Source organism: Triticum urartu, chromosome 2A (assembly GCF_056163025.1).
Source record: "Triticum urartu cultivar PI428250 chromosome 2A, HENAU_Tu73, whole genome shotgun sequence".
NCBI lineage: Eukaryota > Viridiplantae > Streptophyta > Magnoliopsida > Poales > Poaceae > Triticum > Triticum urartu.
The window spans coordinates 358,489,571-358,516,137 of NC_141874.1; positions in this window are offsets into that span (position 1 = coordinate 358,489,571).

A 26,567-nucleotide genomic window follows, 5' to 3' on the forward strand; every position below is an offset into this window, starting at 1 on the left:
TAAAACATTATATCTCAGGTACACCAATGAATGTTGAAAGTAATATTATCCAAACTATGACACCGGAAGAACACATAAAAGACACCTTCCGGAACACTCCGGGATCGTGAAAAAAGAGGAGTTACATGATACGGTAAGTAAACGGACTCCGAAAATGCGCAAAAATATTTTTTTCAGTTTTGGAATATTTCAAAAATTAGGAAAATAAGAAACTACCGGGAAGGTGCCCCTGGTGGGCACAAGACACCAGGGTGAGCCTGGCACCCAGGTGGGTTGTGCCCACCTCAGTTACCTTCCGGACTCCGTTTTTCTTCTGTTTGCTTGTTTCCCAAGATAAAATAATCTTTATATACCCCTCGAACCTATTGACCACCGTATCGCGGAGAAATATTCTGTTTTCATTTCTCGTTGTTTTCCTGACAGATCTGAAAATATGTCATCCCAGACTCGGAGGGTGAGAGCTATGTTGGTGATTATATCAGAAACCCTAAGGTTTATGGGGATGTGGAGCACTATAGCTGGACTCAGAGGAAAAGGAGGACTATGATCCTAAAAGGTAGGAGGAGACGAGCTCAGACGAGGATGAAGCCCCATTACCTCGGCCTGGGGGATATGCACGTTGAATTTAAGAAGTAAAGTCTCCCCAACAAAGCAAAGAAGCCTAAGATCCAGTTTATCCCCTTTCGTATTTTGCAGGAAAACAAGCAAGATTTATGCAAAAAAAGTATTAGAGCTTGATCAAGAGATCGGTGATTTAAAGGAGGAGAATTCCATCCTCAAGCGTAAGCTAAGGAAGAAAGACAGACAGACCCTCCACTTCATCACCACCAACTCCTTCGTCACCAAAATAAAATTGAGTATCGGGTATGAGCATTCCCCTTGGCTTGCGCCAAGCTTTGGGGAGGTGCCCCGGTATCGTAATACCTCATCTATCTTTAGCCTTTACTTATCTTAGTTTGATCCATAGTTATCTTTTGCTTTAGATGAATAAAAGTTTGGTTCAATCATTTCTTTTTGAGAGTTTTCTTAGTGATATATCTTTGTAATCGTGTGTGAGATATATAATAAAGTTTAGTTTGAGTTTTGTTTTCTTTACTCTCATGTTTCAATAAAAAGAAAGGAAATAAATGAAAAAGATCATATGGTAATCTTATGGTAAGTAATGGCATCGCATAAGGAAAAGTATAAGCAGAAACTTATGTTGGAGATTGACAAACATAGCATTGGTCAATGATGCAATTCATGAAAGAATTAATAAGGGAAGAGAAGGTCCACATGCAAATACACTATCTTGGAAATCCTTGGTGATTGTGAGCCCCTGTCAAAATATTATATGCCAAAATTGTTGGTGTTGGACAAGGAAGACAACATAATGATTTATGTTTGTTCATATTCACATAGAAGTTATATTGTCATATATCGTTCAACATGTGGTGCTTGCCCCATCTTTGCTAGTCAAAATTCTGCACCGAGTAGAGATACTACTTTCGCATCCAAAACCCTTAAACCCAAATCTTATTTTCAAGAGTCCAACATACCTACCTAAGGATTGAGTAAGATCCATCAAGTAAGTTGTCATCGGTGCAATAAGGCAATAAAAATTGCTTCTAGAAGTGTTAGATCATTTAGTGTAAGTGAAAATTGAGCATTGTACGAACTTGTGATGGCAAAGAATAAAAGCGATAGACTGCATAATAAAGCTTCCTACCATAAGGGGCAATATAGTGTGACGTTCTTTTGAACTAAGGGATTGTGCATAGAAACAAAAAGCGCATGGCATCCTCTGCTTCCCTCTGCGAAGGGCTATCTTTTACTTTTATGTATATGCAAGAGTCAATGTCCTTCTCTCTATTCCTTTCTATTTTCTCTTTTGACAAGCATCATGTGGTGAGGAAAGATCTAGGCACATATATCCAGTTGGATATGGGTAGCATGGGTTATTATTGTTGACATCACCCTTGAGGTGAATACGTTGCGACGTGAAACTATAGCCCCTATCTTTCTATGTGTCCGGTTGAAACGTTTTGATCATGTGTATGCGGTTAGTGTTAGCAATCATAGAAGACTATATGACGGTGGACTTGCCTAAAGGCTCTGGTAGGTGACCCTTCCTGAAGAGATGATGAATTGTAGTTGCAAAGTTGATTAAGACCATAGTTTGTTGGTTTCCAATAGAGTTTATGCTTTATACTTCGATTTTGTGATGAGTTGTTACTTATTCATGAGAAGTCTATGATAAAAGTTCTATGATAAAAGTTTTATGTTAAAGTTTTTTGTTGTTATAATAATTTACATGATGCTTGTATGTCCGTATTTTGTTTTTATCGACACATATCTCTCTCTAAGCATGTGGACATGTTTTTCGATTTCGGTTTTCGCTTGAGGAAAAGCGAGGTCTAAGCTTGGGGTTGTTGATACGTCCATTTTGCATCATGTTTACCTACTGTTATTTATAATGTTTTTAGGCATAATAATGCTTTTTGGAGTAATTCTAATGCCTTTTCTCCCATAATATGCAAGGTTCACACAAACAGGGAGAATTCCGATAGCTGGAAATCTGGACCTAAAAAAGCTACGTCAAGCTACCTATTATGCACAACTCCAAATGAGCTGAAACTTCACTAGGAATTTCTATGGAATATATGAAAAATACTAGAGCAAATAACTATCGGAGGGGGCCACCTGGTGAGCACAAGACACCAGGGCGCCAGGGCCCCTAGGCGCACCCTGGTGGATTGTGCTTAGCCCAGCCCACCTACGGTGCAAATCTTCTGGTATATAAGTCATTTTTACCTAGAAAAAATAAGGGAGGACTTTCGGGACGAAGCGCCACCGTCTCGATGCGGAACTTGGGAAGGAGCACTTTTGTCCTCCAGCGGAGCGATTCCGCCAGGGGAACTTCCCTCCCGGAGGGGGAAATCATCATCATCAACATCACCAACAGCTCTCCCATCATTGGGAGGGCAATCTCCATCAACATCTTCAACAACACCATCTCCTCTCAAACCCTAGTTCATCTCTTGTGTTCAATATTTGTACCGGAACTATAGATTGGTACTTTTGGGTGACTAGTAGTGTTGATTACATCTTGTAGTTGATTACTATATGGTTTATTTGGTGGAAGATTATATGTTCAGATCCAATATGCTATTTAATACCCCTCTGATCATGAGCATGATTATCATTTGTGAGTAGTTACTTTTGTTCTAGAGGTCACGGGAGAAATCTTGTTGCAAGTAATCATGTGAATTTTATATGTGTTTGATATTTTGATGGTATGTATGTTGTGATTCCCTTAGTGGTGTCATGTGAACGTCGACTACATGACACTTCAACATATTTGGGCCTAAGGGAATGCAATGTGGAGTAGTTATTAGATGATGGTTTGCGAGAGTGACAGAAGCTTAAACCATAGTTTATGCGCTAGTCCGTAAGGGACCGATTGGATCCAAAAGTTTAATGCTATGGTTAGAATTTGTTATTAATACTTTTCTCATATTACGGGTGCTGGCGAGGCGGTTATTCATAAGTAGGAGGTTTGTTCAAGTAAGAACAACACCTAAGAACCGATCCACCCACATATCAGATTATCAAAGTAGTGAACAAAAATCAAACTAACATGATAGAAGTGACTAGATGAAATTCCCGTGTACCCTGAAGAACGCTTTGCTTATCATAAGAGAACGTTTTGGCCTGTCCTTTGCCTCAAAAGGATTGGGCTACCTTGCTGCACTTTTGTTACTATTATCGTTACTTTCTCGTTACCAATTACCATGTTATCAAACTGCTCGTTACTTATAATTTCAGTGCTTGAAGACATTACCTTGCTGAAAACCGCTTATCATTTCCTTCTGCTCCTCGTTGGGTTCGACAATCTTATTTATCGAAAGGACTACGATTGATCCCCTATACTTGTGGGTCATTGAAAGTGCGTTATATCAACTAGAGGGGGTGAATAGGAGATTTTTACAAATTCATCACTCAGGAATTTCAGGGTAACAAAATTCCTAAGCAACGAACTACTTAGCAGCAGAATAAGTACTCATATGCAAGCCTAACAGAGTAGTAGCACAATCATCATGATGAAATGAAAACAAGCACAGAGTACAAGTAGCATAAACACATGATTAGTAGGCTGAACACTAACTGACTGAAGAAAAAGGATTGAGGAAATTGAGAAAGTCTTCAGTCAAAGTCTTCCAGCAGTAATGATCAAGTACTCCTACACAAAAATGAGGAAATGGAAGAGTTGAGGAAATAGAACCAATAGCTTGGTGAAGAGGATGATTCGGTAGACCAGTTCCAACTATTGTGGCAGTTGTACGTCTGGTTGGAGCAGGTAAGTATGTAAACCCGAGGACACATAGTCCCGGACACACAGTCCTCACTATATTCTCCTTGAGCTAAGGTCACACAAACCTCGCCCAATCACTCGTGGTAAGTCTTCAGGTGACTTCCAAACCTTCACAGACTCGGTTACTCGGCGATCCACAATTTCCTCTTGGATTCTCTAGACCATGACGCCTAACCGTCTGGAGGGTGCACAGTCCTCAAAGGTAACAAGCGTAGGTTCCACATGGGAACAATGTCTTCAGTGATGTTGAGTCACTTTGGGTTTGTAGGTGTTTGGGTTTGGGTTTTCCTCACTTGATGATTTTCTCTCAAAAGTCCTCGGAGGATGGGATGCACAACATGACAAGTGTTAGTTTCTCGCGGAGTAGCCAACCAGCTAGTGGTTGTAGGGGCGGTTGTTTATAGCCTAGGGAGCAGCTTGACATTATAAGACATAATTGCCCTTCAGTGATATGACCATTAGGTGGGTAGATATTTTGGGACACCTGGCGCGTAGCATAGCAACAGTCGGATATTTGAGTATCAAATTCCTCAGGGCTATCATGTTCCTCACTTGTAGGCAATCCGCATCGACGAATTCCTAACTCCTCAGCCAGAACAAATTCCTCAGAGACCAGAAGATCTTCGTCTCCCTCAGTTAAGAAATTGACTGAACTGTACGAGAATTCCAACGGCTTCACTCGAAAGGATTGTTAGGTGTAGGATTTTGAAATGAGCATCACTTGGAAACTTTTCCTTAGGTTTACCTCGAGCCCCTTTAATAGTAAGGTGTTTCCTATGACTCAAGAAAGATAAAAATGAAACTACAAAAACAAAAGTCTTCAAGCTTCATATTCCTTGCATGAATATCAAGTCTTCATGATCACACCAATTTCTTGACTTTCAAAGTCTTTAGAAAGTCAAAGTCTTCACTTGAAGACATTTACTTTTAGGGGTCGACTTTCTCTATAAATATCAAACTCCTCATAGACTTATAGACATGTGTACACTCACAAATGCATTAGTCCCTTAACCTATAAGTCTACAATACACCAATATCACTAAGGGGCACTGGATGCACTTACAATCTCCCCCTTTTTGGTGATTGATGACAATATAAGTTAAGTTTTCAATGGGGATAATCATATGAAGTGTAAATACTGATACTGAGGAATTTGATTGGAAGATATAGAAGAACACCCGGTGAAGATGTGCATATGTGAGGAATTTGCCTTGAAGAGCAAATGCACATTGTAGAATAGAATCATGGAGATCTCTCCCTATATCTTGTAATTCATACACGCATTTAACATATGATATGAAGAATTTGTAATGCATGATGAAATATGGTGACTGATGTAATCCGGCATGCGTGTATTAACATATATAAGGAAATAGCATGCAGAAAAACATAGAAAAAGTATCAGACCACAATCGGACTTAAGTTTACAACTCGATCCAACAAATACTTCAGAAGAACGAGAGTTGTAACTTAGTAAAAAAATGCCCATATATAGACCCACTTGAAGACTAACTCAAATTTCTCCCCCTTTGTCTTTGAATGACCAAAAGGGACAAAAAATGAGTACTAACGCCCCTGAACAATATCATCATGATGTCGATGGAGGAGTGCCAACGTTGTTGGGGTCATCCATTGATGTAGGCCTACCACAGAGTCGTCCAAGTCTTCATGCTCATCAGTCTCATGCGATGAAGAATATGAGCTGGCAAGTAGCTGAGGAACTTTGACCTTCTTGAATTTCTTCGAAGGTGGTTGTGCCCAGTCAAAGTTCTGTTGAAATTCCATCTCCTTGAGATCTTCTGCACTGTAGAGGTTAGACAGAATAGCCCAGGTGCAGTCAAAGACTTCATGCAGATAGTAGTGCTTCTTCTTCACTGTATTTTGAGTGACTGTCATGTTCTGAAGAATAGCACCAAACTAACACTTGACCCACTTGTGGTTGCGACCGACCTTCCGATGAAGACTAAGGAGAAGCTCATGATTAGTCATCACCCTTGGAGCAGTGGCTTGAGGAAACTGCTTTGAAGCATTTGCGGCAGTGTCATGTGTGGCAGAGTCATCATTGGTGGAATACGATGCAGCTTTGCGAAACTGTCCATCCAATGGACGTGTGCCTTCATCGGTAACAACAGCCTTGCCTTCTCATCAGCTGAGGAAATAGTCCGTTTGAGGACTTCAATAGGCGGCAAGTAGCCTACGTGATTTTGAAAATCAGCCTTGTAATGAATTGAAGACCTTAATCTGATGAATCTCATGATCCGGGGAGCGTAAGGCTTCAATTCAAACGGTGATAGAGCGACATTTGCCAAAGTCCCCAGGAAGAAATCGTGGTAGTTGATAGGAATACCATGTATGATATTGAAAAGCATATTCTTCATGATGCCAACAACTTCTTGATCATCAGAGTTGTGGCCCTTGATTGGACTAAGGGTTTTCGTCAATATCCTGTATATTGCCTTGGCATATAGAGCAGTTCCTTGACGAGGAATTTGGTTCTAGGGGCTTGGCCTGGCTTCAAAGGCTTCATCAGCACTTGCATCAGATAATTTGAAAGTATAGGTTCATCATAGATGCACCTTGCACCTTCAGTGGGAGGACTGACTGGGACGACATGAAGCAATTCAGAGGCTGGTGCTTTGTAGTGAGTATTTTTTTGTCATCCAGTCCAGTACCCATGAATTGACGTCTTCAACATTGCCAGTAATGTGCAATGTGGCATAGAACTGAAGAATGAGTTCTTCATTCCAGTCGTAGATGTCGGTGCAGAGGTTGAGCAGTCCAGCGTCATGAAGAACACTGAGGACTAGGGTGAAGCAGGGCAGCGACTCCATGTCCACATAACGAATTTGCTCATGGTAAAAGATCTTGTCTTTATCGAACAACGGTGAGGAATTGAAGTTCATTTGACTTGCTGTCCAGAAGCGCTTGCGTCTAAGTCTTGCAAAGTCACATGGATTATAATCCGTGAAGAATATGTGCTCAGCAAAGAAGTCATCAGCCTTGAACTTCTGCTTCTTGGAGTGATGATTCTGAGGCTTGGGCTGAGGATTGGCAGTTGAAGTCTTCACATCCTCTTGAATCACAGTCTCTTGAGCCACATGCTAAGGAATTTCAGTGGAAATTTCTGTAGTAGCCTTGGCCTCCATTTCTACAACAACATTTTCATCAGTGCTAGTGGCTGGAACTTCTTCATGAATAGTGAGGAGAGATGCCTGGTGTTCTTCAGAGCCTGTGTGAATTTCTTCAGTCTGAACAGGGGACTGAGGAATCTGTTGCAGAGGTGTGAACAATGGTGAATTGGGGTCATGACTTTCCCAGTAGTCATCATTCAGAACTGGAGTGGTACACCCAATGTCCACGTCTTCATCTTCCTCATCTATTTCTTCAACGCTGGCCCCTTCAGCAATGAACTGAGGCATGGGCAATGAAATAAGTGGAACTGAAGGGATGTTATCCACTTCAATTTCTTCATCCAACTGCTCTGTCGAAGCAACAGAAGGATTTTCTTCATTTGATTCATTGCGAATCACATATTCCTCACCAAAGGGAACAATCTCCTTTGATAGCATGCTTGATAGAGGAACAACATCTATGGGATTTTCATAGGAGATTGTCAAAGTCTTCACTTTCTTCGGAGCTGAAGACTCTGAGGCAGCAGATGCTTTCCTTTTCTTCATAGCTGCTCGGTCCGCAGCCGTCACTTTCTTCGCTTCTGATGAAGAAGGAAGGTTGATCCTTGTTGTTGGTGCCGCAGGAGTGATACATCTCCAACATATCTATAATTTTTTATTGTTCCATCCTGTTTTATTATCAATCTTGGATGTTTTATAATCATTTTGTAGTCATTTTTTGGTACTAACCTATTGACATAGTGCCAAGTGTTGGTTCCTGTTTTTTCCGTGTTTTTACATCGCAGAAAATCAATATCAAACGGAGTCCAAATGGCACGAAAATTTATGGAGATTTTTGATGGACCAGAAGGAACATGCTGGGCCCTGGTTGCACCTGGGGGAGTCCCAAGGAGGGGACAATCCACCAGGGCATGCCAAGAGGCCCAGGCGCGCCCTGGTGAGTTGTGCCCACCTCGGGTGCCCCCGGGACTGCCTCTTTGCTCTATAAATACCCCAAAAATACCAGAACCCTAGAGGACTCGACGAAATATTCATCCAGCCACCGGAGAGTCTAGAACCATCAGATCTAATCTAGACACCATCTCGGATGGGGTTCACCACCTCCATTGGTGCCTCTCCGATGATGCGTGAGTAGTTCTTTGTAGACCTTTGGGTCCGTAGTTAGTAGCTAGATGGCTTCATCTCTCTCTCTCTCTCTCTGTATCTTAATTCTCAATACAATGGTCTCTTGGAGATCCATATGATGTAACTCTTTTGCGATGTGTTTGTTGGGATCGATGAACTTTGAGTTTATGATCAGATCTATGTTTTTATATCCATGAAAGTATTTGAGTTTCTTTGATCTCTTTTATGCACGATCTCTTATAGCCTCGTATTTCTTCTCCGACATTTGGCTTTTGTTTAGCCAACTTGATCTGTTTATCTTGCAATGGGAAGAGGTGCCCAGTAGTGGGTTCGATCTTGCAATGCTTGATCCGAGTGACAGAAAGGGAACCGACACGTATGTATCCTTGCCACTAAGGATAAAAAGATGGGATCTATATCTATGCAGTAGATAAGTGGATCTTTTCTACATCATGTCATCGTTCTTATTACATTACTCCATTTTCCCATGAACTTAATACACTAGATGCATGTTGGATAGCGGTCGATGTGTGGAGTAATAGTAGTAGATGCAGGCAGGACTCGGTCTACTAATCTTGGACGTGATGCCTATGTAATGATAATTGGCTGGATATCATCATAATTATTTGAGGTTCTATCAATTGACCAACAGTAATTTTTTTACCCACCGTTTGCTATCTTTCTCGAGAGAAGCCACTAGTGAAACCTACGACCCCGGGGTCTTCTTTCTCATATATTTGCTTGCGATCTACTTTTCCTTTGCATTTTTATTCAGATCTATTAAACCAACAATACAAAAAATACTTTGCTGCACTTTATTTATTTATGATCTATTATTTCAATCTACTACAAATTTCTGGCATCGTTACCCAAAAGGGATTGACAACCCCTTTAACACGTCGGGTTGCGAGGTGTTGTTATTTGTGTGAAGGTGTTGTTTACGTTGTGTTGCTTGGTTCTCCTACTAGTTCGATAACCTTGGTTTCATCACTGAGGGAAATACCTACCTTCGCTGTGCTACATCATCCCTTCCTCTTTGATGAAATACCGACGTAGTCTTGGCAGATAGGAGTTTTATGGCGCTATAGTCAAGGAGCAATCAAAAGGAATTTCTGGGCCGTTGCCGGGGAGGATCTCCAACATATACCAGGTTCCTAGTCACAAATCCCATCTCCTCGCAATCTACATTATTTGCCATTTGCCTCTCGTTTTCCTCTCTCCCACTTCAAAAAAATTTGCCATTTTATTCGTCTCTCTTTTCCTTTCGTCGTTTTCTTGCCGGATCTGTTTTTGAGTGCAATCTTGTTGTGTGGTCATCATGATTCAAGAGAAAACCAAGTTATGTGATTTCTCAAATACCAACAACAATGATTTTATTGGCACTCCGCTTGCTCCTCCCGCCGCTAGTGTAGAGAATTGTGATATTAATACTGCTTTGTTGAATCCTGTTGTGAAAGACCAATTTTCTGGTACTCCTAATGAGGATGCCACGTCCCATCTTAATACCTTCGTGGAATTATGCGATATGTGAAAGAAAAAATATGTGGACAATGATGTGGTCAATATGAAATTATTTCCGTTTTCTTTGTGTGATTCTGCAAAAATTTGGTTCTCTTCTTTGCCTTGCAATAGTATCGATTCTTGGAATAAGTGTAAAGATACTTTTATCACTAAGTATTTTCCTCCCACAAAAATTATTTCCCTTAGAACCCAGATCATGAATTTCAAGCAACTTGAACATGATCATGTTGCACAATCTTGGGAAAGGATGAAAATGATGCTAAGGAATTGCCCAACTCATGGGTTAAATCTTTTAGGTTCCACTGCGGGAGGTACTTTTATGGAAATTATTTTGGGTGAATCCACCAAATTTCTTGATAACATTATGGCAAATTATTTGCAATGGCATACCGAAAGGGCTCCTACTAGTAAAAAAGTTAATTCGGTTGAAGAAATTTCTTCTTTGAGTGAAAATGTTGATGCTCTTGTGAAATTGGTTGCTAGTAGAAGTGCTCCTATTGATCTTAATGATATGCCTTTTTCTACTTTGTTCGAGCAAAATAGTGATGTCATATATGTGAATTTTATCTCTCGAAATAATTTCAATAACAATGCTTATAGAGGTAATTTTAATCCTAGGCCTTTTCCTAGCAATTCCTCTAATAATTACGGTAATTCCTATGGAAATCAATCTTATAATAATAATAGGAACACCTGTGATCTTGAGAATAATACTAAATAATTTATCAACACTCAAAAAGTTTTCAACACTTCCATAGAAGAAAAGTTGAGAAAGATTGATGATTTGTCCAGAAGTGTTGATAGAATTGCTCATGATGTGGAAAATCTCAAGATGAAAATTTTTGTGCCTAAAGTAGATGAATCAATTAAAGCTCTTTATGTTTCTATTGATTAAAGTAAGAAAAGAACCACAATGCTTAGAGCTAAAAGAGAATTTTTAGAAAAAGCGTTTTCTAGTAATTTATTTCGCAAAAGTGTTGAAGATCTTAAAATGACTGGTGTTTCTTCTATTGATTCCTTGTTTAGTAAAGTTAATATTGATGAAAATGGGACTGGAGAAGAGATAACTTTAGGTAGAAGGCGCCCCAATATTTCAGAGGGTGAAAATCTTGTTGAACAAATTGATGAAAGTGGGTTTGGAGAGGTTGAAACTTTAGCTACTGATGTACCCACTCTTTTGGATTACAAAGACTTTAATTATGATAGTTGCTCTTTTATTGATTGTATTTCTTTGTTGAAATCCATGATAAATTCACCCCATGCTTATGAACAAAATAAAGCTTTTACTAAACATATGGTTGATGCTATGATGAAAGCTTTGGAAGAAAAATGGGAATTAGAAGTGTCAATTCCAAGAAAATTGCATGATGAATGGGAACCTACTATCAAAGTCAATATTAAAAATTATGAGTGTTGTGATTTGTGTGACTTGGGTGCTAGTGTTTCTACAATTCCAAAATCTCTATGTGATGTGCTTGGTCTTACTAATCTTGAAGAATGTTCTTTGAATTTGCACTTGGTGGATTCTACTATTAAAAAGCCTATGGGAAGAACTAATGATGTTCTTATTCTTACAAATAGGAATTATGTGCCTATAGATTTTATTATTCTTGATATTGATTGCAACCCGTCTTGTCCAATTATTCTTGGTAGACCGTTTTTACGCACTATCGGTGCCATGATTGATTTGAAAGAAGGCAATATTAAGTCCCAATTTCCTTTGAGGAAGGGTACGGAACACTTACTAGAACTAGAATTAAGCCACCTTATGAATCAACCATGATGGCATCTTATGGATCTCGAACCAAAGATGACAAAACTTAGATCCTTGCTTTATGCCTAGCTAAGGGCGTAAAACTATAGGGCTTGTTGGGAGGCAACCCAATGAATAAAATTTATTTTTTCTTTTTGCTTTCTGTTCTTGTGTGTTAGCACAATTATGCTACTGTTATAATTGTGTTTTTTATGTTTTAACTAGTTTTTGTGCCAAGTAAAACCATTAGGATCTTCCTGGGTGGTAGTTGTTTGATCTTGCTGAAAAACAGAAACTTTTACGCTCACGAAATAAATTTCCATTTTTTTACCAGGGAGCGATAAAATACCCATTCCACTTGCGCCAGATCAATATACAAATTTATCAGGCCTTCCTAATTTTTCAGAATTTTTGGAGTCATAGAAGTATTCGAAATAGTCAGATTGCTACAGACTGTTCTGTTTTGACAGATTCTGTTTTCTTTGTGTTGTGTGCTTATTTTGATGGCTCTATGGTTTTCTTTGATGAGTTTTTGCCATCGACTGACAATGTTCTTCTTCAGAAGATGCTCTTTCTTGTACTGAGCCTTCTTTAGCTTCTTGGCCTTCTCGAACTTCCGTTTTTCTTCACCTATGAAGGATGTCAACATGTGATTCTGGCCAGGTGCGAGTTTGAAATCAGGCATAGGAGTGTTGGAGTCCTTGTGCCAGAGATCAATAAAGTCTAGGATCAGCTTGGGATCCAGCAAAAGAGGCACATTAGTGCCTTTGGCTCTAGCGGCCCGTTGCTGTCTGTCTCTAATGATTTCTTCTAATTCCTCATCATCAGCTTCGTCTTCACTAGATGCTACATGGAAGGCAACCTGCTTCTTGTGAGGACTTGGCCTTGTGCCTCGTCCAGCAGTGGCCTTTGTCTTCAGCAAAGTTGGGCCTGTTGAGGACTGCAGAGGAGCTGAGGAACTTGTAGATGCTCCTGAAGCAATTGAGATGCCAGTGGTCCTTTGGCACGAGGCGAGGTGTGCAGGTGCTGAGGACTTTACACCACCAGCTGAAGCTTTTATAGCACTGGGAACTGGAGCTGCTTGAGGAATTTGCCGTGAGGGCTTTGACGAGCTTGGCCGTGAGGGCATTGCAGCAGAGGCACTGAGCTTGTGCGCAGGCTTCTTGGGCATAGCCTTCTTAGTCTTGCTAGCAGAGGCCTCAGCAGCGGCAGCAGCAAAATCTTCATTGAATTTCTTCACTCCTTCCTCGGCCATTTTGGCCAACTTGGCTTGCCGCTTGGCCCATTCATTAGGATAGTCGTCACCGCGCTTGAGGCTAGTGGTATCAGCAACTTGGCCAGGCGCCAAAGGAGGTCTTGGGCAAGGAGGGTGTAACGCGAATTTCTTCATGTACTTAGGAGTGACATATCTGTACTCCCTCCATTCTCATGCCCATCTCCTCTTGATCCTCTGAATGCGCACTTTGCGCTCATTCTTCGTTTACTTCAAGTCTCTTTCCTCCCTTCTGAGGTCTCTTGCCATCATCCATTTTCTTCAGCTGAGGAATTTGAACAACATAGTTCTTTAAGAGGTATGCAATTTTTCTTTGAGGAACACTACAAATGCGTTAAGTTGATGAGAACCTAGTGATTCAGCAGTGGTCATGAGTACCTATGAACAGAGTATAGGTGCGAAGAATTTGAGGAGGCCACATGCGTTCTCAGAAGTTTTTCACAAAGAACAAGTTTGAGGAATTTGACCAAGAGTGTCTTGAGGAATTTCACTAAGTGGTCTTCGACTTAGGTTCCAGAGTTGTATAGATTGAAAAATCCACACAATTGAGGAATCTTGAAGAAAAACATTGCTTAGAGAAATAGATCAAGAATAGATGCATGTGAGGTGTTTAACTAGTGGGGAAGTTGAAGAATAAACACCTTTTGAAGATTTCGTGAAAATCATCAGAATCAACAAGGGCAGTAAAAATAGATTTTATTTTTCCCTTGACGAAGACACGATGATCTGGGAAGTGTAGATGGGAAGTTCGTCTATTCAGATATTCCACGCCCTAACTCGGCGATGAAATATAGCTACGGTGGTGGCAGAGTGAAGATTTCCGCAGCCGGCGCGAGTACGACGGCGACGAGGTCGGGGTAGTGAAGCTCTTCCTCACCGGCGACAATGGAAGTAGCGGCGGCGCTAGGTCCGAGAGCTCGAGCGAGAGGAGTGAGGTCGAGTGGGGTAAATGCAGTCTGAGGAGGGTGAGGGGTATTTATAGCCGAAGTGAAAAACCGCTCGCCTAAAGAAATTTGACGAATGTGCCCCTGACACTTCTCATCCTAGCGACATGTGTCACCCATGTATAGTGAGGTGGAGATCGTGGGTGAATAGAATAATCATATCGTGGGATGTGAAACGGTTTGAGTGGCAAAAGCCAAAAATTGAGGTACGAAAATTTAATGTTTCGTTCGCATATTCTTCAGCTGACACAGTGAAGATTTTAAACGGGTTTCAAATAGAACGCACATGAAGAATTTGTGAACAGACTGGGTTGAGTTTAGCATGGAGGTGGAAGGGTCCGATCACATTCACTTAGCAGAAAAGTCAAACTGAAGAATTAGCAATAAGTGAATGTTGTAGAGGACTGAAAAACTCAAACATATATACATCCAATGAAGAACACAATCGGAAAGAGTGAAGATTATGCAAAGTTGAAGAATTTGAACAACTGAGGAATTTCAAAACTAAAGAAATACTCAAATTCAAGATTTTCAACTTTTGTTGCTGGCGTGACCCACTGTATAAGAATGATGATTTCAGACGCCACATACAATTGTCGTAGGGATCTGAGAATCAAATTCTTCATTAATTTCTTCACACATAGAGGGTTAGTCTTCATTGATTGAAGAAAAACGTTACTTCCTGTGTTGCACATCTAAGTCATTAATTTGCATAATTGTTAGGATGTGTGTCCTTTTCAGAGAACATTCGAAGATTCTAAGATATTTAGCTCACACCACAACTTGCTAAATCTCTTCTCATCCAAGGGATTTGTGAAGATATCGGCTAGCTGTTCTTCCGTCTTCATGTGCTCAATAGAGATGTCGCCCTTCAACACATCATCACGAAGAAAATGATGACAAATCTGGATGTGCTTTATCTTTGAGTGCTGAACTGGGTTATGAGCAATCTTGATGGCACTCTCATTGTCACAGTAGAGTGGCACATTCTTCAAATTGATGCCGTAGTTCTTGCGAGTTTGCTTCATCCATAGCAATTGAGCACAACACGAACCAGCAGCAATGTACTCAGCTTGAGCAGTAGAGAGTGATACACAGTTCTGCTTCTTTGAGGACCAACATACTAAGGATCGTCTGAGGAAATGGCATGTGCTTGATGTTGACTTGCGGTCCACATGATCACCAGCATAGTCAGAGTTAGAATATCCAATGAGATAAAAAGCCGAGCCCTTGGATACCATAATCCTAGTGTTGGTGTGTGAGCTAGATATCGAAGAATATGCTTCACAACCTTATGGTGTGATTCCTTCGGTGCAGCTTGAAAACGGGCACACATGCAAACAATAAGCATAATATCTGGCCTAGATGCACATAGACACAAAAAAGAGCCAATCATGGAGCAGTATACCTTTTGATTGAAGTATATACCATTTTCAACAGTGCATAGATGGCCATTTGTGGGCATAGGGATTTTGACGCATTTGCAATCTTGCATGCCGAATTACCTCAACACATCCTTGAGGTATTTCTCCTAAGATATGAAGATGTCGTTGCGTTGTTGACGAATTTGAAGACCTAAGAAGAATTTCAATTCTCCCATCATAGACATTTGATATTACTCACTCATCATATAGGAAAATTCGTCAGTGTAACGTTGGTTAGTACAGCCAAAGATAATATCATCAACATAGATTTGGCACATGAATAATTCATTATCATAGGTTTTGGTGAAAAGAGTTGGGTCAAGTGAACTAGGTTTGAAGCCTTTCTTCATGAGGAATTCCTTCAAAGTATCATACCACGCGCGATGGGCCTGCTTGAGGCCATAGAGGGCCTTATTGAGTCTGAAGACTTTGTCAGGATGCTTTGGATCTTCAAAACCTGGGGGTTGAGCAACATATACTTCTTCCTCAAGCTTACCATTGAGCAATGCACTTTTCACATCCATTTGATATAAGATGATATTATGATGGTTAGCATAAGCAAGCAATATGCAAATATCCTCAAGTCTACCAACATGTGCAAAAGTTTCATCGAAATCAATTCCTTCAACCTGTGTGTAGCCTTGAGCTACTAGACGTGCCTTATTCCTCACCACAAGGCCATTTTCATCTTGCTTGTTGTGGTAGATCCATTTGGTGGCAATGATATTGTGCCTGCGTGGGTCTGTTCACTTGACAAGTTTCCAGACATTGTTGAGCTCTAATTGATGTAATTCCTCTTGCATTGCTTGAATCCACTCAGGCTCCAGAATGCCTCATCTACTTTGGTGGGCTCTGCGATAGAGACAAAAGAAAAGTGCCCACAAAAGTTAGACAAATGTGACTTTTGAGCGTGTGAGACGATCTAGTGCTTTGATGTCGTTGATGATTCTCTCAATCTGCACTTCATAGCAATGCGAGGATGAGCAGCCTGACAACGTTGAGGGGGCTCAACATTTTCTTCAGAGCCATTTTCCTCACGTGCACCAACATGTTGTTCTTCACGTTCTGGAATGACTTATTCAGTAGATTCTTCGGTAGGAATGACATCGTCAGTATCCTTGAACTTAATGGATTCCTCAGGTGATATTTCATCTAGCACAGGAGGTAGGTGCTATCTTTGTGAGCCGTTAGTTTCATCCAACCGCACATCTATAGTTTCAAAAACCTTGTGGTGATAGGTGTTGAAGACTCTGTAGGTGTGCGAGTCCTTTCCGTAACCAAGCATAAAACCTTCATGTGATTTCGGTGCAAATTTAGAATTGTGATGAGAATCTCTAATCCAACATTTAGCACCGAATACTTTGACATAACTTACATTGGGTTTCTCGTCAGTGAGGAGTTCATACGAGTTCTTTATGAAGAATTTGTGGAGATATACCCTGTTCATAATGTGGCACACAGTATCAATTGCCTCAAGCCACAAGCGAGGAGGCGTCTTGTATTCATCAAGCATAGTGCGAGCCATCTCAACAAGAGTCCTGTTCTTGTGCTCCACGATGCCATTCTGCTAAGGAGTATAAGGACCAGATAACTCGTGAGTAATACCAAGTTCATCAAGATAGTCATCAAGACCAGTATTCTTGAACTCGGTCCTATTGTCACTTCTGATGTGCTTGATCTTCACACCAAAGTTGGTTGAAGACCTAGAGGAAAATTGTTTGAAGACTTCCAGCACTACAGTTTTGTAAGTGATGATATGCACCCATGTGTAACGAGAATAGTCGTCAACAATGACAAGGCCATATAAAGATGCAACATTAGTGAATGTAGCATAATGAGTAGGGCCAAAGAGATCCATGTGAAGCAATTCAAATGGACGAGTAGTAGTCATGATGGTCTTTGGGGGATGCTTGGCCTTGGTCATCTTTCTAGCTTCACAAGCTCCACATAGATGATATTTGAGGAATTTGACACCCTCGATACCAATGACATGCTTCTTCTTCGCAAGCGTGTGCAAGTTCCTCATGCCAGCATGACCAAGTCGTCGATGCCATAGCCAGCCTTCTGAAGCTTTTGCAAGTAGACATGTAGCAGGTTGTGGTCCTATAGAGAAATCAACAATATACAAGTCTCCTCTCCTAAAGCCTTCGAATAATTTGGAATTGTCAGCTTCCATGATCACAACACAATGATACTTGCCAAAGACAACAACCGTATCAATATCACAAAGCATTGAGACATACATGAGGTTGAACCCTAAGGACACGACAAGCATGACTTTGTCCATGTGTCGATCCTTTGAGATTGCAACCTTAGCTAGACCCAATACATTGCTTTTTCCTTTGTCGGTGTAGGTGATATGCTTCAGATGCGATGGATAAAAAGCAGTGTCCATCAATAAGTTCCTATCGCCAGTCATGTGATTTGTACATCCACTGTCGAGGACCCACTCAGTGGCTTTTGGTTGATCATCCTGCAGATGAATTAGTGCATCTTATGAACTCATATACTTCAGTAGTGAAAAATATGACATCAAATTCATAATATCAATTTCATCAAGCAATAGAACAGATATAGCAGTATGAGGACGTGAGAAATGAAAATTCATTTGTTCATGAGTAGCTTGCATCCTTTCAAGCATATTCAGGTCTCCAGTAAATTTCTCAAACTATTAAGTTTGTTTGTAGACCTGACCCTACAAAAGAGATTATTTATTTTTCTTCACCACCCACATCTGGAGGGGTGGCAAAGAGTTCATCATTCTGCAAGCTCCATAAGAGAAAGGTGGCATAGAAGCCAATCCACTTTGTTTCACAAAAGAGGGGTTAGAGTAAGCATATGAATAAGTAGAGAAATTCTTTGAGGACTTATGAACATAATGATTTGAAGAATAATGCACATATTCATAACCCTTAGATCTTCCCTATGAAACATAATTGTTAGCACGATGATGTTCATACGAAGATCTGGATCCATAGGAGGAATTTGATCCATGTGAGGAATTTGGTCCATATGAGGACTTGGATCCATATGAAGACTTTGGTCCATATGAAGAGTTTGATCTGGCATTCCTATTCTTCACAGGTGGTGTCATGATGACATTCACCTAAAGACTTTCAAGGCACCTTTTGGGAACCCAGATTTTCTTCATAGGGGGGTCGTTCCTGCAGTTAGTGCCAACATATCTAGCAAATACTTCAACATTCTGTTTTTTGAACAGTTTATAGTTGGAGTCAAATGACTCATCAGAAGAATATGAAGATTCACATGTAAAGCCAGATAAAGTGGATGGATCTACGGGAGGTCCCTTTGCAGCAACCCATGAGGTTTTGGGATACTGCTCAGGTTTCTAGTAGGTCCCATCTGCATTGAGTTTCCTCTCAAAGGCAATACCCTCTCTCCTAGGGTTCCTATTGAGGATATGCTTTTAAGCACGTCACAAAGAGCCTGATTCCCTTTGAGTCTTTTATACATGCCTGCCAAACACAATTCTTTCAGCCCTCCATGGTCAGTGATACTAGTAGCATCCTCAGATGAGGAATTTGAGATAGCAGAGACAATTGATTTTTTTTGCAGCAATAGAAGCATTTGAACTTTCATGTGAAGAATTAGCAGATTCACATTCAATGCATTTCAAACATGGTGGAATGAACTCAACCTGAGCGGAACTGATCTATTGAGCAAAAAATGAATCATGTTCCTTTTGAAGATCTTCATAACTCACCCTTAGCTTCTCAAGATCTTGCTATCTTTGTAGAAATTCATAAGGAAGGTTCTCATGATCAGATAAGAGAGTGTTATGATGACTCTGAATGTTATCAAACTTAGTCTGAAGTCTCTTAAGATTTTTAGTCAAAGTTTGAGTACGATCCATTTCTTCACCTAACAGGTCATCACTTTTGTCGAGCATATTTTGAACCTTTTCAAAAGCCGTTTGTTGTTTCATAGCAATCTTAGCAAGTTTAGAGTAGCTGGGCTTAAGATTTTCATCAGACTCATCCTCACTTGATTCAGAGGAGGGATATTTGAGTACCTTTCCACCTTTTGCCATGAAGCAATAGGTGGGAGCGTAGTCATCACCGCCGTCATCAGTAGTGTTGGGGAGGTCATTTTCCTCATAGTTGAAGATGGACTTGCCGACGAACGCAATAGCGAGGGCTAGGCTCGCCACACCAGAGTCTTACTCCTCAGATGCCTCCTCTTTCTCATTTTCCTTAGATTCAGCTTTAGAGTCCATTTCCTTGCCAAAGAATGCCCGAGCCTTTTTGGAGCTGCTCTTCTTGTGAGATGAAGATTTTGAGGATTTTGATGATGAGGACTTTGAAGATTTCTTCCTCTTCTTAGAGTCATCTGTTGGGGATATTACTATCAGCTGAGACCCGCCCAGGAGGGGCCGGGTCAGCCCCAATGGCGGGTTACACAAGAAGCCCAGTAAACATCCAGGATTTTAGTTTATTAAGTATCCTAGAAGGCCCAAGGGCCTGAAGGCGGTTTAAGGCCTGATATTATGAACCACCATATGTAAGGAAAGACTTGTAAAGAAAGGCATGTAAAGAAAGTCTCCGAGCCGGACACGATTATGAGCCGGTCGGGACTCTGTAGGCTACCAGGCGTCAACCCATGTATATAAGGGGACGACCTGGTGGCGGCTTGGGGTGAGAGACAACAAGTCGATAACCAAGCCGGCGAGTTGAGCCTCTTGGAGATCGAAACCCTAGCAATACCAAACCCAACTAGACGTAGGCTTTTACCTTCACCGTAAGGGGGCGAACTAGTATAAAAACTCTCTTGTGTCCTTTGTCCCGATTAACCCCTTTAAGCTTCCTAGTGCGATGGCCCTACGACTAAGTCCTTGCTCTAGGACATCTGCCGTGAAAATTCCACGACAGTTGGCGCCCACCATGGGGCCAGCGCACGGTGGATTTGAGTTCTTCAAGGGCAACTTCGAAGGGCTCAAGGGATACGATGTGGGCCGGATGACCAAGAGTCATCACGGCAAGCTCAACATCGATGATGAAGGCTGGGGCCCCGAGGCCGGCTCAATTGAGTACAGGTACCGGGTCCCCTTCGGCGGAATTCACGTCTTCATCGGCCGGATCGGCGAGTCGGGCCCTGAGCCGGACGTCCACACCAACCTCATCGAAACGGCTCAGCGCGCAAGGACCACCCATGTTCAATCTGTCGTGAAGCATGCCTTCATAGGCTGCATCTACGGTGGTGAATACTCCGAAGGATCGGTGGAGGGCGGTGAGATGGCCGTCTGCTCTTACACTGCATCATCAACAGGCGAGAGGGACTCTTTGTACCAGCTGCAAGACGGCATGCTCGGGGGCTGTTCTGATGGCAGCAGTATTTCGGACCCCCTTGAGCCGCCAAATTGGGCCGGAGTCTCCATGGCAGGGACACATCCTGGGCAGAACTCTACCGCAGCGGCAACAACAGCTACCGGGTCGGCTGCAGCCGGGTCAGGAGACCTCGCGCACCCCCGGCTCAGATTCTAATGGACCTCATGGATAAACTGACAACTCTGTTAACCGCCATGGTAGAGCCGGTGGATAAAGCCCAGCATGACGTAGAGGTGGCACGTGTACGTGAGGAGATGGTGCGAGCTAAGGAAGATCAAGCCGCAGAGGAAACCGGGATGGCAGCAGAGCGAGCGGATTTGGATGCTCGTGCTCAACAACTTCAAGCGGAGACTTTCCAGCTCTCGGTTGACCTTAATGCATCAAACAAGGTCATGAGGAGGAGGCATAAAAAAACTCAATCACGTCTGCCTCTGACGCTTGATCCGAGGAACTTGTTCCATACACCTGGGGCCGGGGGAGCAACCCGCCGGAGGCAAACCTGATCACGATACCCGGCGCACCGGTTCAGCCACGTGCCACAGAGCCACCTTGTATAATTACCGCTCCACCTCATTACGTGCCAACACCGCTAGGTCACTTCTCCAACCCTTTGGAAAACCTCATCACAACATCGGCTCGTTTGGCGGCTGTCCCAATGGAAGGCGACTCACCAGCAGTAATTGAAACACGGAGGGTAATAGAACTTCTTCAAATGGTTGCGGCGTAGCAGGATGCGTACTCCTACAGTCGAGACAAGATCCACTCAACTCCTCGCCCAAGCCGGAGCCCGAGTTACAGTAGGCATATGGAGTCCGCAAATATGTCAAGCAATGCTCAACGCCACAACCGGCCATACATGCATGAGCCGGTGCGGGCTGGGGCCCTTAACTTGGCGGATCAGGAGAGGATTCGTCAAGAGGCGGAACCAGCATCTCAAATGGCAGCAGATTAGGCGGCTCATCAAACCTTTCCGGCTTATCCAGCAACCTCGGTTGAGGCAGGAGTGGCCACAAGAACCGGAGGCGTGCCTTGCTTGGTGCCAGCTATACGCAATGAGCGTTTGCCAAAGGACTTCAAGGGGCCTCATAAAGTGCCTAATTACACGGCTGACCTACAACCGGGGACTTGGATTTAGAGTTACGAGATGGCTATGGAATTGTTGGAGGTCAGTGATGCTACAATGGCCAAGTATTTCACCATGATGTTTGATGGAATAGCTTGTACTTGGTTAAATGGATTGCCGCCCAATTCTATCGGCTCATGGGGGGAGTTGAAAGCCCGGATCATCCAGAACTTCAAGGACACGTTTAAACAGCCAATGTCGATTGTGGACCTAACCAATTGCAAGCAAGAGGATGGTGAATCCACAACCCATTGGGTGCGCCAGGTCAAGGAGATAATACATTCATCTCATAAGATGGATGCCGGCTCAGTAGTTTTAATGTTGGGGAAAAATTGCCGTTTTGAACCTCTGAAGCAGAAGCTGGGGCGGTTCAAGCGTGACTGTAATGAGATGGGATCGTTGATGGCGGCTCTCATCAAGTATGTTGATTCTGATACTACCAAGGACCCGGTGTCTGACAAAGAAAAGGCAACGAAGGGAAAGAAGAATGGCAACGGTAAGGGTCACTAGCATAACCCGGCAAATCAAGGAGGTGATAAACGTAAGGCTGATGAGTTTGTTTCTAACACTAATGCACAGGGTGGCAATCAACGGTGCAAGGGCAGACAGCCCCCTCGGTCGAGCGGGTCAGGTCCCACCCTTGAGCAGTTGTTAAATGAACCTTGTCCAAAGCACGACACCGAGAGAAGCCAGCCACCCACCTGTGGAAAGACTGTACGCTCATGAAGGCGTTTAAAAATTCAAACATGTTTGATGGAGGTCACGGCCTAGGTGGCGGTTCAGGAGGAGACGGTTTTCACGGCCCGGGCGCTGGTTCAGGCAGAGGAGGTTTTTACGGTCAAGGTTATCCTGGTCACCAAGGAGGATATAATCAGCAACCTGGCCAAGGTAATTAGCAGCAGCACTCCGGTTATCAGAGCAACCTGAAGCAGTTGAGTAGTGGGCAATATCATGTGTTTACCACCAGTTTATGTAAGAGGGATCAAAAACTTCACAAGAGGGCCGTCAATGCCGTTGAGCCGGTGATTCCACGTTATCTACGTTGGTCAGAGCAGCCTATTGTGTGGAGCAGAGAGGATCACCCGCCCCGGATTGATAATCCGGGTCACTTGGCTTTGGTAGTGCCACCTTAGGTTGGTGGATACAAGTTTACTAAGGTACTCATGGACGGAGGCGGCAGCATCAACATCCTCTACTATGAAATGTTCCGCCGAATGGGATTGACTGATAAAAATCTTAAACAATCCAACACTGTTTTTCATGGTGTGGTACCTGGTAGGTCGGCATACCCAGTTGGTAAGATTGCATTGAGCTGGAAGTAGCCTTTGGGGATGAGTATGACTCTAGAGCGGAAAAATTAAACTTTGAGGTGATTAAGATCAAAAGCCCATATCATGCTCTGTTTGGGCGGCCGGCTTATGCCAAGTTTATGGCTCGGCCGTGTTACGTGTATTTGCAGCTCAAGATGCCGGGTCATAAAGGCACCATTACTGTAAATGGGAGCCGGAAGATAGCTTTGGAGTGTGAAGAAGGTGATGCTGCCTATGCTGAACCTGTTTGTGCAACAGAGGAGTTAAAATTTTACAAGGATCATGTTGACCCGGCAGACATGACGTCATTAAAGAAAACAACAACAGAGCATGAGCCGGAGTTGAAATTCAAATCAGCTGATGACACTAAGATGGTTGACTTTGTGCGTGGCGACTCATCCAAACAGTTCATCATCAGCGCAAACTGGATCTAAAATAGGAAAGCACGCTCATTGAGTTCATCCGTGAGAACTGGGACATCTTTGCATGGAAACCTTCAGACATGCCGGGTGTCCGGAGAGAACTCGCTGAGCACACTCTTAATATTGATCCAAAGTTCAAACCTGCCAGACAGTTTCTTCAGCGGTTCAATGAAGAAAGGTGCAAGGCCATTGGAGAAGAGGTGGTCCGGCTCTTGGCAGCCGGGTTCATTGTGGAGGTCTTTCACCCCGAATGGTTAGCTAACCCGATGCTTGTACTAAAAAGAATGGCACCTGGCGTATGTGTGTGGATTACACCGATGTGAACAAGGCTTGTCCAGCTGATCCTTTTGCTCTCCCCCGTATTGATTAGATCATTGATGCTACGGCAGGTTGCACACGTTTGAGTTTCTTGGATGCTTATTCCGGTTATCATCAGATTAAGATGGCAGTCAAGGATCAGGAGAAGACAACTTTTATTACTCCCTTTGGAGCTTTTTGCTATGTGTCTATGCCTTTTGGGCTTAAGAGCGCTCAGGCGACTTACCAGCAGTTGTGCAGAATTGTCTTCACGATCAGATTGGGCGCAATGTTCATGCTTACGTGGATGATATAGTGGTAAAATCCAGGAAGGAGGAAACCTTGGTCACAGATCTGAAAGAGACTTTTGATAATCTCCGGATCTACAAAATTATGCTTAACCCGGCCAAGTGTGTTTTTGGAGTACCAGCTGGCAAGCTCTTGGGTTTTCTGGTGTCCAACCGAGGCATTGAAGCTAACCCGGAGAAAATCAAGGCAATTACGTCTTTAGCCAAGCCAACATGCATCAATGACGTTCAGCGGCTGGCGGGTCGTGTCGCGGCCTTGAGCCGGTTCATAAGCCGGTTAGGGGAGAAGGCAATGCCTTTGTATCAGATGATGAAGAAAACATATGCTTTTATTTGGAGTGATGCTACAAATGCTGCTTTTGAGGATCTGAAGGCACAGCTTGCTGAACCGCCGGTTCTTGCTGCTCCAATTGAAAAAGAGCCGCTGTTATTTTATGTGGCCGCCAACTCACAGGTTGTTAGTGTGGCTATTGTGGTGGAGCGCAAGGAGTCTGGCAAGGAACATCCGGTTCAACGGCTGGTTTACTACGTCAGTGAGGTGTTGATTGAATCCAAGCAACGATATCCGCATTGGCAGAAACTCGTATATGGGGTATTCATGGCATGCCGGAAGCTTAAACATTATTTCCAGGGTCACCGATCACTGTGGTCAGCTCTGCTCCTTTGAGAGACATCATTCAAAATAGAGAAGCCACTGGGCAAGTCGCCAAGTGGGAAATTGAGCTTGGGTCTCATGGGTTGAAGTATGTGCCGCGTACTGCGATCAAATCTCAAGCACTGGTTGATTTCATCAATGAGTGGACAGAGATGCAGATGCCAGAGGAGAAACCAGACAAAACGTATTGGACTATTCATTTTGATGGGTCCAGACAGTTGGAAGGCTCGAGGGCTGGGGTTGTGTTAACTTCTTCGCGAGGTGACAAATTTTGTTATGTGTTACAGTTGATGTTTCCTTGCACTAACAACACAGCAGAATATGAAGCCTTTCTCCATGGTCTTCGAGTGGCGAAAGAGATGAGTTTGAGTCGGGTCAGATGTCTTGGCGACTCAGATCTAGTGGCTCAACAGGTATCTGGCAAATGGGATTCCATGGACCCTCTCATGGCGGCTTATCGCCGGGAGGTTGATGCCGTTGCAGGGCATTTTAAAGGTTATCAGGTGGAGCACATTGACCATCGAAAGAACAAGGCGACTGATGCCTTAAGCCGGTTGGGGTCTCAGCGTAAGCCGATGCCACCTAACACCTTTTTGGATGTTTTGCATAACCCCTCTGTCAAGTTGCCCACAGAAGAAGATTTAGCTGTTCCTGACCCGGAGGCGCAGTTGGTGGCGGCTCTTCATGTCATCCAGGATTGGACAGTACCGTTTTTGGCTTATATGACCCGGGTAGAGTTGCCAGCAGATGAGACTCTGGCTCGACAGATAACCCGGCAGTCTAAGTCAATGTTGATTTCAGATGGAGAATTATACCATCGCAGTGTCTCTGGAGCGTATCAGTGGTGCGTTTCCCCTGAAGAAGGTCAAGAAATACTTCGTGAGATCCATGAAGGTGATTGTGGTCATCACGCCGGGTCAAAATCTCTAGTGGCCAAGGCTTTTTGTCACAACTTTTACTAGTTGACGGCTCACGCTGATGCAGAAGATCTGGTCAGTAGATGTGATGGATGTCAAAAGTTTGCATGACGGGCGCATGTGCCGGCTCAGGAGCTCCGGATGATCCCAATCACTTGGCCATTTGCGGTCTGGGGGCTTGACATGGTGGGGCCTTTCAAAAGGTCCAAGGATAAAAAGACACATCTCTTGGTGGCAGTTGATAAATTTACTAAGTGGGTTGTGGCGGAGCCAGTGAGTAAGTGTGACGCGGCTACGGCGGTTCAGTTCATGAAAAAGGTGATCTTCCGTTTTGGTTTTCCAAACAACATTATCACTGACAATGGCACTAATCTATCCCAAGGAGCTATGGAGGAGTTTTGTCAACGTGAACACATCCGGCTTGATGTTTCTTCTGTAGCTCATCCTCAATCCAATGGTCAAGCTGAGAGAGCCAATCAGGAAATTTTGAAAGGTATAAGACCCCGGCTTATGGTTCCCTTACAGCGAATGCCGGGTTGTTGGGTAGAGGAATTACCCTCGGTATTATGGAGTATCAACACCACACCTAATAGATCGACAGGTTACACACCTTTCTTCATGGTTTATGGCGCAGAAGCAGTGTTGCCTAGTAACATCCGTCATGA